The sequence below is a fragment of the Ascaphus truei genome, chromosome 1 (assembly GCF_040206685.1).
Source record: "Ascaphus truei isolate aAscTru1 chromosome 1, aAscTru1.hap1, whole genome shotgun sequence".
Lineage (NCBI taxonomy): Eukaryota > Metazoa > Chordata > Amphibia > Anura > Ascaphidae > Ascaphus > Ascaphus truei.
This window is the reverse complement of record NC_134483.1, coordinates 530,603,848-530,623,596: the sequence shown is the minus strand read 5'-3', so window position 1 is coordinate 530,623,596 and position 19,749 is coordinate 530,603,848. Positions and strand designations below refer to the sequence as shown.

The following is a 19,749-nucleotide window of genomic DNA, read 5'->3' as shown; positions in this document are numbered from 1 at the left end:
GTTGTGCTGTGCTGGAGTCCAGTGACATTGGACATTGCAGGGGGAAGATCTGGGAAAATCTCTCTAGGGCGGTCCCTGCGCCTAGGACTATATATTACCCCAGTATTCCCCAGTTGGGTATGTTGTCTGTGTATATATGTATTGTTGTGGATTACTGTTTTCCAATAAATTAATTTTATAAACTCTTGTGTTTCAGTCTGGCGATATTGATAACTGGTATTAGTCCTGGTCTTCCGTGACATAACCTATACCCTTAGACCATGGGTGTGCAAAGTGTGGAGTGGGGCACGGCGGTTGCAGAGGCCCCACGCTTCCCTGAAGGCATTTAAGAATAAATGCAGGGGATTGCGCCAGACCTCTGTAACTTTACTTGCCTTCCAGCGATGTGTCTCCATGGCAACCCGACGCCATTGACAAGCCGGGGGGGGGGGGCACGAGCATGGGGGAAGAGAATACAGATGGCGCAGGGAGGAAACTTTGTGCACCCTCTCCCTAGACCACACTCCTTACACAGCTCAGTCTAAAGTACAGGAAGATACACTGTGTCTACATTCGGGACATCTTGCTGCCTGACCTGGTTTCTTCCCTTGATCATTGTGCCCATTCCTGCTGCATTCAGAACAGTTCCCTTTTTTACTGCGCTACATTTGTCCAAACCAACATTTTGATTCCTAAATGCATGTACAGTGTACACGTTACCCTGACAAGTGACAATTCAAGGATTACAGAATAATTAACTTAATAATGCTATATGTATTTACAGGAGTGTTGCCTGATGTCTGGCTGGCAGAGATTGATGGGGTATGACAGAAAGTTTAATTACAACCAGAGGTCCCCTTAAGTCATCGGTTTAACATTCAATAAACAAGTATTATTTTGTTTTCCTCTGGCGGTGTGTTGGAAGAGCACCTCACACTGAATTCCAATTTGAGTGGAAATGGGGGATTTCTTGGGGGTGTCGGGAGGGGCGGCAAGTAAAGAATTTGAACAAAATAGAAGGCCCTCTCTGTCTTGTTGGAAACGAATATACTTTGAAGCTAATAATGTAAACTGAACGGTAGTGTAATTCACTAACTAAATCTGGTTGTCCACTCAATCAGAAGTGAATCTCAATATATTGCTGGTTTACACACCACAAGAATAGAAATTGTCTTTTTTTTTCTCACAATGGACCTCAAACAATAATAAAGAGAGGGAAATAAATATAGTCATGAGCAGTGTAAGGCATTGATGTATACATTGACTTAGATAGGAAGCACTGTTATATACTAGTAGCTGATTTGAACAGATTTAAAAAAATCTGCAACAAATCATAGAATCTATAACTCAGTGGCATAACCACCGTGCTGCTAAATCCTGCAAAGCGTACGGGGGCGAGAGCACATGGGGGGCTCTGGAAGTTGGGCTCAAGTTCTGTGTTGGCTGCTGCTCTCTGCTTGCTGTGGGGGAGGGTCCTTCACTGAACTCAGGCATTACTCCTCCTCCCCCTGCCAGTTTTCCTGTCCCTGCATGGCTGAGCACACAGACAGGGTCTGAGCAGCCTTATCCCTCCCCACCAGGTTAAAAAAAAGAGATGTGTGTGTGTGTGTGTGTGTGTGTGTGTGTGTGTGTGTGTGTGTGTGTGTGTGTGTGTGTGTGTGTGTGTGTGTGTGTGTGTGTGTGTGTGTGTGTGTGTGTGTGTGTGTGTCAGGGTCGCCTAGACCTCCTGCCTAGCCATAGCTTCTTTGTCCACTGGGTGTGCTGCTGCCTTCTTTTGGCTCTGGGTTCCTCTGTCTGTCTGTCTTCTTGTTGCTCCTGTCTCTGTCCTTTATAGCTTGCTTCCTGTCTGTTGCTTTTGCCTTTGCTTCAAGTCAGACTCCTACAGTATGCACATGCCTCTGTCTTTGATTCCTGATCTGTTCCTGTACTTGTACCTGTATTTGAGTCTGTTCACAGTAAAAGCCCTTGCTAGTAATCTGGCTTGTCCCTGTTTGTTCCTGCTCCCCGGTCTCAGTCCCTGCTCCCTGTTCTAAGTCCCTGTCCTGCCCCGCCTGTCCTGTTCCAGTCTCCTCGTTGCCGACCTCTGCTTGTTACCTGACTTCGCTACCTGCCGCCTGCCTCGGACCCCTGCTTGTTACCTGACTTCGCTACCTGCCGCCTGCCTCGGACCCCTGCTTGTTACCTGACTTCGCTACCTGCCGCCTGCCTCGGACCCCTGCTTGTGACCCCTACTACGCTCGTGCTGTTCCAGCCACCGAGATCCAACCCACCACAGGAGTCTCCCGTGACAGAAAGCAAAGGCCACTTCTGGATCTCGCTGGAACAGATTATTCTTCTGCCTGCACCCTTTCCTGCCTGCTGCAGCAGACCACATCCGCATGGTTGAAGATAAGTACTTTCGTTTCTTTTTTGGAAATCCAAGTTGGGATTTTGAAAGGTTTTTTTTGTTGTTGCTGCTAAGTGTTCTGCAAGAATTATTGCGTTCATAACGAAAAAAAAAAAAACATTTCTGAGATTAGAACTGTTGCTGCAGAGACTATTGCAGCTTTCTTTGAGATTTTTCTTTTTGTGCAGTGCCTGGGTTAACCCTTGCAGTACCTGTTGCCACCTTTTTAGACTCTGACTTTTCATTTCCTGGATAAGGCTTGTCTCTGCATCACTGGTTGGACCACTGCTGTTCACAGGGTTCCCATTTCAAAAGACAAGAGTGCCTCTATTATTTTGTTACTGCATACTGTGATTTTTCCTGCAATCTTTAGTTTTTCATATGATTGGTTCTAAGGTTTCAGGTTTACCTGCAAGTTCCCCTAAAGTTTGTTTCTCTGCAACATATGCCTGATATCAAAGGTTTCAGATTTGACTGCAGGGTTCTCTGTCTGATATTCCTATGTCTGATGTCAAAAGTTTCAGATCTAACTACAAGTTTTCTCTGTATTAGTTTCCTGCTGTCTATGATATTTCTATGCCTGATATCTAAAGTTTCAGATTCAACTGCAGGTTTTCTTTGTCTATATGATATCCCTACGCCTGATGCCTAAAGATTCAGATGTAACTGCAGGTTCTCTCTGTCTGTATGATATCCCTACGCCTGATTTCTAAAGTTTCAGTTATAACTACAGGTTTCTCTGTCTATGTTTTTTCCTTGCATTTATAATCTCCTGTGACTGATGTTAAAGTCTCAAAAGGTCAGCTCTCCTATCTTGTGTCTCTCTGTGTCTAATATTCCTGTTGTTCATTCTAATGCTTCTGTTTTAAAAACACATTTCCTCTTTACTGGTTTCTTGGGAAGTGTGGTTTCCCCATGTCTGAAATTATGGCTCCCACTCAAACAGTCTTGAGCAGTAAATGTGAACACAGTACCACTGATTCTTCAGAACTTCTCAAAGCAAGGAAGAAGAAGAAAAAGAAGGGAGGCATTACTGTGGAAGTTGCAGAAGGAATTAAGAATGAAAATTTAATCTCAGTCTGCATTTGATGAAAGAGATATGCTGCAGCTTAAGGCAACTCACAGACGTATCCCAAGAATAGTGGAAGAAAAGAAAGATGCCCCTACTCAGACGCTTCAAGCTGCACAGAAAGCGATTGATTGTCTTTATGGACGTTTACTGCACCGACACACTTTATTCGAGCAAATACCCAGTATGTACCTGGCAGATACCTGGAATGCGCCGCTCCTCACCTCTGACAAGCCCCGTTGCGTTTGCCTTCCCAGCCTGGGTTCATGCCTGGCTGACGGGCGGCTGATCTGTTAAATGATAATGATTAGGATTTAATAGGCTGCAATGCTTCGCGTGTCTACCAGATGGCATAAATTTATGAATTGTAATGCAGTATATATATATATACTGTGCAGTATTGCAGCCAGCGGGAATAAAATGCTTCAATCCCTGCCTGGAAAATAACCCAATGCACTCGGGCAGAAAACAGTCACAAACCTCAATACAACCGGGTATACCCGAATTCGTGGGACTAGCCGAGCTCGAATAAAGTGTGTCGCCAGTGTAGATAAGGAGCAAGAAGCCAACGCTGCACTACAGAGCTGTCTTTCCTCAGCAATTGCTAAGTGTGTTCTCCAGGAAAAAGAAAAGCACCAGTTGGAGAGTGACCTGGATGTCATGTCAGGTGAGCTGGAGAAGGCATATGCTGATGCTGCTGAGAATCGGCACCTCGCTTCTAAAAGTAACGAATTCCTGGAAATCTCTATGAAGGAAATTGACAGGCTTAATACAGAGCTTAAAGTCTCCCAGGAGGAGATTTGCTACTTCAAAAAAGAGATGGAAGTCGTTCGGGAGGAGAGATGCTACTTGAAAACAGAGATACGTTCTATGAGAGACGCCTCCGAAGAGTTAAATAGTAGGTTTGAAACTATAAACCAAATGAGTAAGAACTTCTCTGTCCAAGCCAGTGAAGGAGATAAAAGACTCCATGAATCAGAAGAGGAGAAGAGGCTATTGATAGAAGAAAAGTCAAGGATGCAATTAGCACTGGAAAAAGCAGAGGGTAACTGGGAAAAAGAAAAATATCAGTTGGAGAATGACAGGTTGATCTTGTCAAGTAAGCTGGAGAAGGCCTACCCTGATTCTGCCCAGTACCAGACTTTCATGGCTCAAGTTGATGCAGCACTGGAAGCATCTCAGAAAGAGGTTCACAGGCTTACTACAGAGCTGGAAGCCTCTAAGGAGAAGAGTTGCCACTGCAACACAGAACTATGTTCATTAAGAGAAATCTTCGAAGGGTTAAATATCAGGTTTGAAACTGTAACCCAAGAGTGCAAGAATCTCTATGTCCAAGTCAGTGAAGGAGATAAGAAACTCCATGAATTAGGAGAGGAGAAGAAACAGTTGGCCCAGGAAAAGTTAGATGTGCAGACAGCACTGCAGAATGCAGAGAGAGTGCTGCAAGAAGAACGTGTCTCCCTGGAGCGGCGCACACAAGCAGAAAATATGCTGCAGAGTCAGCTGCGAGAACTGCGTACACATCTGCAGGACACCGAGGAGAAATGGGTGAATGCTGAAGAAAAGCAGCGAGTTCTGCAGAAAGAAGGTTTCCAGACTGCCTACAAAATAAAGATGCTGCAAGATTATTTGAGTACCCAGTGTGTCCCCAAAGAACAGCATGAGGAGCTGAAGGCCACACTGAGCATAACCAGAGCCTCGCTGGAGGAAGAGCTACAGCTAGCAGCTGAACACACATCTCAGCAACTCACAGTGCTGCAGGCGCAGATCGCTAAGCTCAAGACACAGCTTGCCAAAAAGGAGAGAGAGAAGGTGTCCGTCTGTCAAGTGGCTGGCCTGACACAACGGTGTGAGGTCAAAATGGCTGATGCCTGCAAATTATTGGACCACACAGCCCGTGATAAGGTCCGGCTGCAGCTGGAGCTGTACAATGCCCGGGAGGAGTACCGGCAGCTGCAGATCAGAAATGAAAAAGATGCAACATATCTAAGCTTTACTCTGAGTCAGCTGGGAGATATGGAGTCGCGACTCAACTCCAAAAGAGTTGAACTGACAACTGCTTTGAGTGGGAAAAGAAGTGCAGAAGGACAGCTTCAAGAGCTGAAAACTCGAATAGCTGGTTTTTCATTGGGTGGTGCCATGAAACGGCAGTCGCAAGAGGAGACCATGGAGAGCGAACTCTGTGTCCCCAATGACTTATGTGGAAAAGCTGCAGCCGTCCTTGATGCCCACATTCCGGATGTCTCTGTCCCTGCTTTTGGGTTGAATGCACCCATTTGGAGGTTCCTTCCAGCAACCAATGTACCTGTGGAGTACCCTCTGCCCGCTGACAAACCAACAGAGGTGGGTCACCTTGAGTCCACTTTTCATCAAGGCCTCCGGGAAGAGCCTGGAGGATCGTACGGAGAATGCTCTCGAGAGGGGGGAGTAATGTCAGGGTCGCCTAGACCTCCTGCCTAGCCATAGCTTCTTTGTCCACTGGGTGTGCTGCTGCCTTCTATTGGCTCTGGGTTCCTCTGTCTGTCTGTCTTCTTGTTGCTCCTGTCTCTGTCCGTTATAGCTTGCTTCCTGTCTGTTGCTTTTGCCTTTGCTTCAAGTCAGACTCCTACAGTATGCACATGCCTCTGTCTTTGATTCTGGATCTGTTCCTGTACCTGTACCTGTATTTGAGTCTGTTCACAGTAAAAGCCCTTGCTAGTAATCTGGCTTGTCCCTGTTTGTTCCTGCTCCCCGGTCTCAGTCCCTGCTCCCTGTTCTCAGTCCCTGTCCTGCCCCGCCTATCCTCTTCCAGTCTCCTCATTGCCGACCTCTGCTTGTTACCTGACTTCGCTACCTGCCGCCTGCCTCGGACCCCTGCTTGTTACCTGACTTCGCTACCTGCCGCCTGCCTCAGACCCCTGCTTGTTACCTGACTTCGCTACCTGCCGCCTGCCTCGGACCCCTGCTTGTGACCCCTACTACGCTCGTGCTGTTCCGGCCACCGAGATCCTACTCCCCACAGGAGTCTCCCGTGACAGTGTGTGTGTGTGTGTGTGTGTGTGTGTGTAGGTGGGAAAAGTGTGTGTGTGAGGTCGGGAAATTGTGTGTGTGTGGGGAGGAGGGGGGTGGGTTGAGTGAGGAGTGAGGCTAGGTGAGGGAGAGAGGCGGGGAAAGAGAGGGAGAAAGAGTAAGAAGGAGTGAGTCTTGGGGGGAAAGAGGGGAACAGTAAGGGTGGAGGTGGAGTGTAAGGATGAGAGGGGGACTGTGAGGGGGTGAGAGCAAGGCCACTCACATGGGACCCCCGGTGGAAACTACATTTATTTAGTTTTTTGTCTATGGGGCCCTTTCAAAAATGTTGCAGAGGGGCCCAAAAATGTTAGTTATATCACTATTAAAACTATTAATTTACAGTGTCCTCAACACAGAAACTTAATACAGGGCCATCAGGATTGCCCTAATAAACATTATTAGTTTTCTGCCTCTTTATCATGAAGAACAACATCTTGGCAACCTCTATTCTAATTTTAAGTGGTTGGTAGGTCAGCAAGATTTCTACGGGACCCCAAACTCACCTTAGCAAACTTGATACCCTCTACAACTCAATGCGCCGCTTTGTCCTCCAATGCAACTACAACACACATCACTGCGAAATGCTCAAAGAACTAGATTGGTCATCACTTGTCTTGACGCAAAGTTTATCTTTCCTGTCTTGCCTTCAAATACTTTCTGGGCAAGCTACCTGACTATCTGAACAAGCTCCTCACCCCTACCACATGCGGCACCTATCATCTGAGATCTGACTACAAAAACTGTTCATGGTTCCAAAGCTCAACAAAGTATCCGGCAGCTCCTCCTCCTCTTACCATGCACCTCACATCTGGAAAAATCTACCGGAGACTCTCACAGCCGCCACCAGTCTAAATTCTTTCAAAACTAAAGCGGTTTCACATTTTAATCTGGTCTGTGACTGTTACATATGCCTATAACATACTGAGCCTGCAATGTCTTGTATATAATGTATAACCCTGTTCACTTAATGTAACCATGTATTTGTCATCATAACTTTATGCAAATATGCTCTATACTTGAAAACAAGAGGTAACTCTCATAGTATTACTTCCTGGCAAAACATTTTATAAATAATATGACGTGGAGGTAGTCAGCCTTCGTAATAAAGGTGAAGCCCAGCTGGTTACTCCTAAAAACCGTGGTGTGTATTGTGTACCTCTTATCCATCATAGGTACAGAATTGGGACTTCGGGAGCTGGACTCTAATAGTGGATACCGGGGGCAAAAAAGTATTAAAATGTGTGTAAAATGTTTTGGGGCAACCTTACCGGTTGTCCCATAATTTTACCCGCAAATCGCATCTGAATTGCGTGTACGTGTGTACACATTAATACCCCTATGTTTCCCCTATGAAATATTGTTTTCCCAACCAGTGAAAGCTAAGTTTTATACTTTAAAACCCCAAGCCCCAGTTAGAGAAAGAAATGTTCTTTAAAAATGTGTATTCATCTCTATACAGACAGTCCTGGTAATTTCAATAAGACAGGATGTCTGCATAGAGATGGGAGGATCAAAGTGGAGAATGGAAGGCGAGAGGTGTCGGGCCATTTGGTGAGTGGGGAAGGGCGGAGTACCATGTCTAGAGACAAAGACTCCCTGTGTGGGAGCCTCTTTGTTCTCCCAAACTTGGTGGAGCCTACCCAGTGGGAAGTATAGGGCTGGATGGGGAAAGCTGTTTCTCGTAGGCATGGTTCCCATTGGCCAGTTCGAATTTCCTGCTCACCGGCTACCTGAGCCCCTCGATACTCCCCTTCCTCTGATGCGTGCAGGAAGCCAAGCCCCCAGCTCCTGGCTGGCTATTGCAGTTACGATCCGTTCGCTGGTTGGTCTCCAGCCCCCTCTCCATGTTAAACAGAGGACACCGAGGTCTATGTAAGGGGACTGCCCGATCAGAGAACCAGACTATTCCTAGACTTGGTCCGGTGAAGCGCTGGTGGGCTTTTCAAAAGTGCTTTGCTTGGAATAGCAATGCACTGGGCATTGAGATGCTGGGAATGCCTAGCCTAGCTGAGGACAAGTTCTAGAAACGTGGCCAAGTTCCAATAAAGATCCGGCCAGCGGGAAAAGCCAGGTATCTCTCCCGAAAAGAGTACCGAGGTGTTCCTGGACCTGGAGCCGACAAGGTAAGCCTTCTGAAGCAGGTGCCCTGCACCTAGTGAGGCTAAAGACTCCCCCCAGACCCCCCAGTAAGCGTGTATTAACTGTATTTTGTGTTTCATTGTGTCTGCTGGTTTCACCAGAATAACCCCCATTTTATTCCACTACCTTGTCCTGACTAGTGAATTGATCCCGGAAGTAAAAGATGTTAAAAGTACTGGTCTCCCGTGACAAATAAATAAATCTCTTCATAACATCTTCTCCTTACCTTCTCTCTCCTTTTCCTCTTCTCCCTCTTTAACATGAGGGTGGAGTCTGGCCTTTTCTTCTGAATCTCTCAAATCACCTTTTCATTTGATCTATTTATTGGTTTTCCCAGTTTGACTTTGGAGTCTGTTGTCTGCTACACTGGCCTTAGTTTGTCCTCCTCTCCCAATTCCAAAGGCTAATGCGGGGCATGGCGCTTCTCCTGCCCAAGCCCTTGCGATGAGTTCCCCCCCTAATACATCTTCTCTTTTATTCTCTTCCTTGGAAGCTCACACTATCTGACTTTGTATCCCCTTTCTCTGCAGGTGGATGTGGTGGATCTACCAGTCGCCCACATGAACATCCTCTTCATACAACTTTCTGTTAGACCTAAAATCCGAGGTTTCTTTTTTGCCCCTCTACAGTAACTCCTCCACTCTTTGCACAGGGGACTTTCACTATCATAGAAATACCCCTTCTGTTTTCTGTACCTTTCATCATGTTTCTCTAACCAACACCTTTGGCCCGTAGCAATGGAATGCCTCTACTACCCATAAAGATAGCCATTACCTTGACCTAGAAACTGATCACTTCCCGATCTCCCTCCTCCATTCCTTCTCTAACTCTTACTCCTCTCAAATTGCACCTCCCATTTTCCCTAGCTAAGAAAGAAAACTAACATTCTTGGATCTCACAGCACTCCTCTCCACCTTGAATTCGAAAATCTATATTTTCTCCTTCTGATTGTGATATATTGGAAAAAGGGGGGGGGGCAGGAGATTCCCAGCACTCAAAATAAATGACAGTATAACAATGGGTTTATGCCAAATAATAAAGTAATATATTGTAGATTGTATATGTGTTGTTTGTAACATTGTAGATCCGAAGTAGGGATGCCTTACAGCTTGTGCATTCCAAACAACAATAGACAGTGTGTATATACGAAAAGACACAATGGTTGGCAGTGAGAGGGATGGGGTGGGGGTAGGGAAGAGAACACACAAGGTGCGGGAGGGAAGGGAAGGAAGGTAAAGGGGGTGAGGAGAGGACAAATGACACACTGGGTGGTAGAAGAACAGAAAGCACGAGTAATCTGTAGGGATGAGGGGGGCAATGTTTCGGGGCAGAATGCCCCTTCAGGCCTGTACCCACAGACCCACCGGGCCTGGGATACTTCCCTTATACCCCACCTACTACTGATCCCTCTGCTGGAATAAAAGCACAAATTGGGTAGTACAGTATCAGACAGTAATCAATATGCAGTCAGCAATTAACTGAACCAAGGACACATGTGTATCAATTACAGCGTGATAATATTGTCAACACCTATAAATCCATCCTCTACTCTTTTATAGACAAGCATGGCCCCCACTTACTATGGCCTAATGACGCCTAATGACGCCTAACGTCCCTTAACAAACACACATACCTTTCTCACTGCTCCACTACTACTTCTGAAAAAATCTCATGCTTGTGGATTTTTTTCACTGCAAATCCCTCCTGTCCTTCAACCTTCAACGTGGTCCCGAGAAGAGGTCCTATAGTGTTGCACACCTAACAGCAGTATTATGATTGGCATAAAAATGAACTTTTAATAAGGTTATTGAAATAATGGAGACTTCCAAGTGTGCTTACAGTGCTCTGTTTGCTGAAAGACCTTACAGAGACAAATATACATAAACACAAAATGCGAGAAACACTAACTATTACAAGTGAGAATGTAAGGTGACTATATACAAAATGAAAATCTGAGCAGCCAGTGATGGCAGTAGCTAAACCAGGGGGGATATACATTAATATATTCAGTTATACTGCTGTCACATTATAGTAGACACTAAAGTGTTAGTGACAGCAGAATATTGTATATATTACCCCTGTTGCAAGTCTAGTAGTGAGTCTTCAGCCCCTGATACATACAGTAATACTTATTAGTAGCGTCTTAGTAGACCTGTGCTGCTGTAATAGCAAAAAGTGGTGAAACGTACTGTAGGTAAAAAGGAAGGAATATATTGGCAGTATTGCTAGTGTAGCTATACACTACCACCTCTCCTCTGTCTTTGACCTCTCCCTACAGCATGCTCAACTCCTTCCACCCCACTAGAAGCCTTTGCTGATTATTTCAAGGGCAAGGTGGAAGCTGTCCGCAGAGCAATTTCCTATTTCTCCCACACCTGCCTCTCCTATTCCTTATCATTCTAACAATTAATAATTTTCTCCGGTTACAGAGGTTTTTCCGCTGTTCTTCTCCACCACAGTCCTCAAGCGCCCCCCCCCCCCCACCCCCCCACCCTCCCACCCTCCCACTCCCCCACTCCCCTCCCTAACAGGTCAGGCTTTCAGGATATTCCAGCTTCAGCACAGGTGGCTCAATCAGAGTCTTTGACTGAGCCACTTGTGCTGAAGCAGGGACTGATTGATCCATCTGTGCTGAAGCAGATAGCTTGATAACCTGACCTTGTGGGGGGGGGGGGGCTTTAGGACTGGAGCGGAGTACCCCTGACATACAGTGGAAGTAAGGTAGTTACAAAGTAGGAAGGAATTTGTCAAAAAGGAAAAATGATTTCCCTATTATTATTTCTTTATTATTTCTTTGCTAACGTGACATTCAAGCCGTGTAGAAAAGTGATTTACAATATTCCAAAATCACGTGCAGCGGATTATGCTCTGAAAGGGTTAATCAATAACAGTCTCATTTAAAGACGGGGCTCTTGAAATAAATCAAGTTAAAAAATGTCGGGGGAGGGGGGGGGGGGGGGAATTTAAAGCAGCCATAAAAATACAGCATTCTCAATAAAGTAATATAATAAAATAGATTTAATGCAGAGACATATTTAAAGTGGTCGAAAATCAGGCAGCAAAGTAGTTGCACAGCATCGGAAGGGAAGGAAAGAATCCCTGCAGGCAGCAAAACTGTTCTAAAGAAGACACCAGCAAGGAAAAAAATGTCTTGGATTCTCAGCTCAGGGGAACTGAACCCACAATCCGTGAACAGATATTTTTTATTTGCGGGGAGAATACGCAATAAAGATAAAAATCCTTAAACAGCTAAAACTGAACTGTAAAAAAAAAATTAAAAACAGCAGTTTTAAGAAGGGAAAATGGACAAACTGCCTAAATATTGGTTACATAAAAATCAAGTTTTGGGTGGAGATTAAAACCATTTTTGTAACACTTAAATACCTCATTTAACCCTGACAGAGTGTAATTCCTTTTTGTCAAAGGACTGGATTATCTTCGTTAGAAGTGAACTATTAGCATTTGATGACCTAATACAGGAAAGCTAATTACAAAACTGATTTATTGCGTATCACATCTCTGTGTGACGGTCAGTGGGGTTCACCCCTGTGGTGGGATGTTATACAAAGGTCTCTGGGCTTAGGTACTAGTGCAAAAAGTACTGTAAAAAAACAGCACCAGATTTCTGTTTTAATCCTACCGAAAGATATGTCGCAGTATGCTATGATGATCAGTTTTGCCACAGCTTTGCAGCCAGGAGACTTTGTTAAGCAGCACCTCAATTATTCCCCAATTCCTGATTATTAAACATATTATTTCTGTACTTTTACTAACACACTCTCAAAACTAACATATACAGGCAGTCCTCGGTTATCCGACACAATGCGTTACTCAAAATGGCGTTGGATAGCGAAACGTTGTAAAGCGAAACACGTTTTCCCATAGGAACACTGTTTAAATGAAAGGTTCCGTTCCTGCAGGCATTTTTAATGCTAAAATACACAAAATATTGTACGCAGACAATAAGATACGCAGCACACACATAAATTATATAGTGCATATACTGTCTTATATATATAATATAACATAATATTTATAATATCATCTAAAAATATAATATATTATATAGTATAATATATATATTATAAAACTTTGCAAAGCGTCGTAAGAGCGTTGGCTAAGCCGTTTTGGCGTTGTAAAACTGAACATAGGTATGCATTGCATAGCGTTGGATAAGCCATTCGTTGTAAAACGAAGCGTTGTAAAACGAGGAATGCCTGTACTCAATTATGTTTTCCAGTAAATGTCAAAGGCAAAATAGCTGCTGAGCCTAAGCGTATATAATTGCTCATGTATTATTACTGTGTAACAGATATATACAGTATCGCAGCATTCTTGCTGTAAAAAAAAATGATCACAAGCACAAAAATGACAACTGAGTCTCATTCGGCAAATCCTAAATTCATTAACCGAGTATAGTGCATTACGAGTTCAACATACCTTCCAGATGTCTGCTTAGTTCCACGAGACCTCACTGATTACTGCACACTTGCCCTGTGCCTTTATACCTTTCCCTCCCTTGCTGCTGACGTCCTGTGCTTATGCGTTTGATTACTGAGACACACAGGTTTAAGTTAAACCGCCTGCCATCAGGTGGTGCTTTGATGAGACATTGCCAGCACTGTCTCCTTGGGGGGTTCCCTTCCTCAATGCGCTTAGTACCACAGAAATCATGAATGAGAAATGTTTTACAAATGCTTGGATATGAGTTGCAGTAATGTAACTCCAGCTTATACGTCTAGCAGGCGATATTTAAAGTGTACTGATGTATATCTTTATTTATGTAGCGCCATCCATGTACGTAACGCTTCACTGCCATAATACGCGTGACATAATACAACACGTAATGGTAATAAGCGCTTCAGGCATAAAAGTTTAAGAAAAGAGTCACTGCCCCGAAGAGCTTACAATCTAAGTGGTAAGTAGGGAGAACTAACAGAGATAGAAGGAGGGTGTTCTGGTAAGTGCGCCTGCAGGGGGTCAGTGCATCTGAGATGTATAGTATCAGCCACAGAGCTACTCATAGGCTTCGTGAAAGAGGTGAGTTTTAAGAAAGGTCCTAAAGGTGGATACAGAGGGTGCTAGTCGGGTATTGAGGGGAAGGGCATTCCAGAGGAGTGGGGCAGTCAATGAGTGAGGTTTTAAGCGGGAGAGGGCTTTAGACACAAAAGGGGTAGAGAGAAGACATCCTTGAGCAGAACGCAAGAGTCGGGATGGTGTTATCGTGAGAAATTAGGGCTGAGATGTAAGGAGGGGCATGAGAGTGTATAGTATTGGTTTTCAGTCTTGCACTATATGGCTTATATATAAAGGCAAATGTGGTGTAATTCTGGGGCACAAAATCTTCACCATACAGTGTATATGAAAGGGAAAATCACAACCGGAAATAGGATACCGTATTTTTTTTATTTTTTTTAAACATCTAGAGCAGGGGTGGCCAACTCCAGTCCTCAAGGGCCACGAACAGGTCAGGTTTCCAGGATATTCCTGCTTCAGCACAGGTGGCTCAGTCTTCGTCTCTCAGTCTTCAGTCTCTGTTTCACCAAAGGTGTCTCAATCCCTGTGCTGAAGCAGGGATATCCTGAAAACCTGACCTGTTGGTGGCCTTTGAGGACTGGAGTTTGCTACCCCTGCTCTAGAGCAGTCATACAGTACATAGATCCCCTATGTATTCTGGTGTCAGCCCAATGCAGAACTTCGTGCCACTATGGTTATGTTACTGCAAGTCTGTTCACCCCAGTCAGGTTTCCTAGTGTGGCAGGCATTGATGAAATAATAACTAGGAGGTATAGAATGAGTCAGGATGGGATGCTCATATGTGGAAGGCTCTGGGACTCATTCTTTACATTGTGATAGTGCTGATTGGGGCACTATCACATACAGTAAATACTACCATTGATGTCAATGGGCTGCGCTGCCACTGTTTCATTAGTAACTCCCTATATGCGAGGGTATTCCGACATTTGAGCAAAATAATGTAACATGAATTAACAAGTAAGACGTCCCAATCTTTCGAACAATTTGAAATGTTAATGACTTTAAAAGATCCCATGCTGTTATTTTGCTCACCAACTTTGGGGCTGTTGATGGGGGGGGGGGAGGGGGGTTGGTTTCTGTCAAACTAAAAACAGACTTGTTGAATATCTGTTACTTTGTGGATGTGCTGTGAACAGAAGGTACTGCTGGCTGATACATTGTGCGAGGTTTTGGGATACCCTCAGGACGAGCAGCATGGATTAAGCCATGCTGCTCCTTTATCCTAGATGCATTTGTAAGAAACACACGTACAACGCTTGATTTAGGTGAGGGGAAAATAACGGAGGAGAGGAACTAAGTCTAAAGGGGCGTAATGAGTAATGAGTACTGAGCAGCTTAGTGCTAGAAAGACGGGGAGAATCAGGTACAGATCACTTTTTTATTAAGTTTTTTTGGGGGGTAGCATATATCACATGTAGCATTACTGTATATTTTGTATTGTAAATGTGCTTTGATTGTTTACTTTGTACATGTTCTTATATTTCTTACTTGTCGCTTTGGTATACAGTATAAATAAGGGATTTTTGTCTCATCCCGACTCTTTTTAAATTGCTAAATTAAGTGTTTTTAATTTATGTACAGGCGGTCCTCGTTTTCCGACGAACGGCTTATCCGACGCTAGTTAATGCATCCCTATGGCCTGTTTTACGACGCCAGAACGGCTTATCCGACACGCTTACGACGCTTTGCAAAATTGCTACAATTGCCAATCAGAAGGCTGCAGGTGATTTCAAGCTAAAACCTTTGATTGTTTATCATGCAGAAAACCCTGGGGCATGCAAAGAGCACACTTCCAGTGATTTGGAAGTCCAACCATTAGGCATGGGTAACAGGGAGCCTTCTGAGGACTGGTTTCAGCATCATTTTATCCCAGCTGTGCAGTTATATTGCATAAGGCAGAACCTTGATTTTAAAGCATTGCTGCTCCTGGACAATGCTCCTGGCCATCCCGTGTACGTGGATGACTACCATCCAAACATCATGGTGGTGTTCATGCACCCCAACACCACCTCATTGATACAGCTGATGGACCAGGGGGTTATCACTTCCTTCAAGGCCTACTATCCTAGGCGAACATTTGTCCAGGCCATCAGAGCAACTGATGTGGAAGGAGGTCCAACCTTGAAAGAATTTTGGAAGGGTTACAACATTCTCCATGCAGTAAGAAACATCGGAGAGGCATGGAATGAGGTCAAACAATCCAATTTAAATGGAGTTTGGCGTAATTTGTGCCCTGATTTTGTGTCAGATGTCCAAGGCATTACAGAGACTGTTGCAGAGGTTACAGAAACTGTTGTGCAAATGGCCAGAGATCTCAACTTGGAGGTGGAAACCGAGGAGTTGCTCGCCTCACATTCTAACGAGTTGAGAAGAGCAACAAATTGCTGAAGAGGAGGCCCACCAATCTGCTGAAGTGGCACATTCATATAAATCTTTATCAACAAAAATGTTGGCTGCGGCATTCAAATACATTGATACCACACTGTCCATATTTGAGGAAAATGACCCCAACATTGAACGCAGCTCTTCAGTCAGTCGCGGGGTGTACAACTAAATCAGCTGCTATTGCGAGATCTACAGGTAGAAAAGGAAAGGATCTGTCCAGACTTCATTGAAGAGCTTGTTCAAGAAGCCCAAACCTTCAAGTCCACCTACATCACCTCCAAGAAGTCCGTTATCCGTTAAGATCCCCCCCAATCATCTTCCTCCAATAATTGATGGGGGTTTTTTTTGTGCTCATAATGTATATTACTGTACAGAATATAGTTTTATTTTACCATTCTGGAATCAATAAATATAATGTTTACATCATAATCTATGTGTGTGCTGCATATCTTATAGCTTGAGTAAAATATTTTGTGTATTTTAGCATTAAAAATGCCTTCAGGAACGGAACGTTTTATTTAAACAGTGTTCCTATGGGAAAATGTGATTCGCTTTATGATGCTTAAGCGCCATTTTGAGTAATACATTGCTTCGGATAACCGAGGACCGCCTGTATAGTATTTCATACTGTATGTGGGAATATAGAGGTATGCCCTTGATTAAGTGATCTTGTTCACGAAATACGTTGGGTTTGTGCTCTCCTCCGTGGAATTCCCCCTCTCCTCCATCTCCCGTCGGTTCAATGCAGCGTAACGGACGTGACGTGAGACATGTCACTTTCCCATGGTCACCGGTGGTGTCATACAGAAGTCTGAGGAGTAAGGAAGGAGCGTTATACCCCCTGTGATTAACCTATTTTTATTTAATGTTTGTATGTACAGTACATTACTTACATGATGATCTATTTGCATTAAACTGTATTTGACATCATCCTATTTTTGTGCTTCTCTTTTGTTGCATATCAAATAGAAGTGTCAACTTTCCCTGTGACCTTGGGTATGTCACATTGCTACTCCATAAGACACCTTCCATGCTGTAAAACACTTTACAGCCCTATTTAAGAGATTGGGCCATACTATATATGTCCATATTTACTTAGCTGTGTTGCATAAGATACCTTCGGTGCCAGAAGATACCTTGCAGACCTGCATCATGGGCTATTTACTAACCTGCGCTGGAACGTGTCGTACAGTATAGCGTAAAACTGATTAGTACTGTGAATATGGTCCTTTATCTCTCTGTGCTTCAGACACCAAAATTAGAGCATGAGCTTTACACGGCATGAGCTACTGCAACATCTAATTATACTGCATCATTCCATTATACTGCAACGTTCTATTATACTGCAACGTTCCATTATACTGCAACGTTCTATTATACTGCAACGTTCTATTATACTGCATCATTCCATTATACTGCAACGTTCCATTATACTGCAACGTTCTATTATACTGCATCATTCCATTATACTGCAACGTTCCATTATACTGCATCATTCCATTATACTGCAACGTTCCATTATACTGCAACGTTCCATTATACTGCAACGTTCCATTATACTGCAACGTTCCATTATACTGCAACGTTCTATTATACTGCATCATTCCATTATACTGCAACGTTCCATTATACTGCAACGTTCTATTATACTGCATCATTCCATTATACTGCAACGTTCCATTATACTGCATCATTCCATTATACTGCAACAATCCATTATACTGCAACGTTCCATTGTACTGCAACGTTCCATTATACTGCAACGTTCCATTATACTGCAACGTTCCATTATACTGCAACGTTCCATTATACTGCAACATTCCATTATACTGCAACGTTCTATTATACTGCAACGTTCTATTATACTGCATCATTCCATTATACTGCAACGTTCTATTATACTGCATCATTCCATTATACTGCAACGTTCCATTATACTGCAACGTTCCATTATACTGCAACGTTCTATTATACTGCATCATTCTATTATACTGCAACGTTCTATTATACTGCATCATTCCATTATACTGCAACGTTCCATTATACTGCAACGTTCCATTATACTGCAACGTTCCATTATACTGCAACGTTCTATTATACTGCATCATTCTATTATACTGCAACGTTCTATTATACTGCATCATTCCATTATACTGCAACGTTCCATTATACTGCAACGTTCCATTATACTGCAACGTTCCATTATACTGCAACGTTCTATTATACTGCAACGTTCTATTATACTGCAACGTTCTATTATACTGCAACGTTCTATTATACTACAACGTTCTATTATACTACAACGTTCTATTATACTGCAACGTTCTATGATGCTGCAACTTTCAATTATGCTGCAACGTTCCATTATGCTGCAACGTTCAATTATACTGTGTCAGGTATCGCTCACCACAAACGAGGTGGGAAAGGATATAATGCCACCCACAGCCACGAAGGCACGTCTTGAGTGTAGAATGGTCTGGGTGTCCGGGCCGCGGCAGGAGACGTACGGATAGTAGAGGGTACTGTTAGCCAAGTCCAGGGTTAGAGAGAGAGAGACATTCGGATTACCGTAAACCAAGATCGGGAGCGGAGAAAGCGGAGTAGTCATATTGCCGTATGCCAAGGTCGGGATGCCAGAGGTGCGGAGAAGTCGATTGCCGTATGCCAAGGTCGGGATGCCAGAGGTGCGGAGAAGTCAATTGCCGTATGACAAGGTCGGGATGCCAGAGGTGCGGAGAAGTCATAGAGGAAGCAGGTTCGGTACACAAGACAGGACTAGAGAGGCAGAGAGTAATGAGAACAACTGGTTCTATGCTCAGCCGAGGAGCCAGTGAAACCGTGGAGCATACTGTATATAGGTGAGAGGATCCAATGGCAGGGTAGCAAGGTGGGAGTGTGTTAATGGGCCAGGCTGCAACAGGGATAGGTCCAGAAGGGCTCCCTGGGGAGGAGCTAGAGAGCCCAGTAGTAAGCCTGCATTTGATTGCAGCATTTCGTCGGGGTAGTGTGCCTTTAAGAGGCTGGAGCGCCTCCGTGTGGCTGCGCCTGCGAGCACGTGACCGGGTGCGCGACCAGAGCCGGCACTATATGAGGAACGCCGGTGTGCACACGCGCGCGCGCCTTGTTGTGGCAGCGATCTGCGTCCTGGAGGGAGGCTGGTTGCGTGGCGCGGGAGGACCCGGCAAAGTTGTAGGTGAGTAGGGAGCACGCCGAGGGTGGCGTGACTCCCCGGTTGTTACATACTGCAATGTTCCATTATACTGCATCGTTCCATTATACTGCAACATTCTATTTTACTGCAACATTCTATTATACTGCAACGTTCCATTATACTGCAACATTCCATTATAATGCAACATTCTATTATACTACAACATTCTATTATACTGCAACGTTCTATTAGGCAGTTCTCTTTCATGCAGCTGGTTGTGTTAGATCCAATGTGATCACGCTTTGGGATCATACTTTGACAAAGTGCAGAGGATGCACGAAACGCGTCAGAGTTCCTCCTAAGATGATCCTGTCTTTTAACTGATGTTGCTTTAGTTCATTAAATCCTTTGGAAATCATATCCAGCATCTGTTTTTACTTTTTACTTCCTACTTCCGGAACGCATGAGGCACTTGTTGGTACGCAGTGCACCGCCATTTTCTTCCCCGTCGGGGGAGTCCTTAACCTACTATTTTTAAACAGGCAAATAAGTGAC

At 44.2% G+C, this 19,749-nt stretch overlaps 1 protein-coding gene across 3 annotated transcripts in view; it reads right to left on the bottom strand.

Annotated features, from left to right (window-relative positions):
- The window catches only part of LOC142466942 (progonadoliberin-2), a 122,900-nt gene that overhangs the window by 51,037 nt on the left and 52,114 nt on the right, over positions 1-19,749 (bottom strand). For 2 of the 3 annotated variants that reach the window (XR_012788274.1, XM_075572598.1), the window contains exon 1: positions 13,062-13,147. The exons of the other annotated variant lie outside the window; for it this stretch is intronic. The gene's annotated coding sequence lies outside the window, so the exon portion shown is untranslated. Of the gene's footprint in view, positions 1-13,061; positions 13,148-19,749 lie in introns of those variants that run through there. 3 annotated transcript variants of the gene reach the window in all.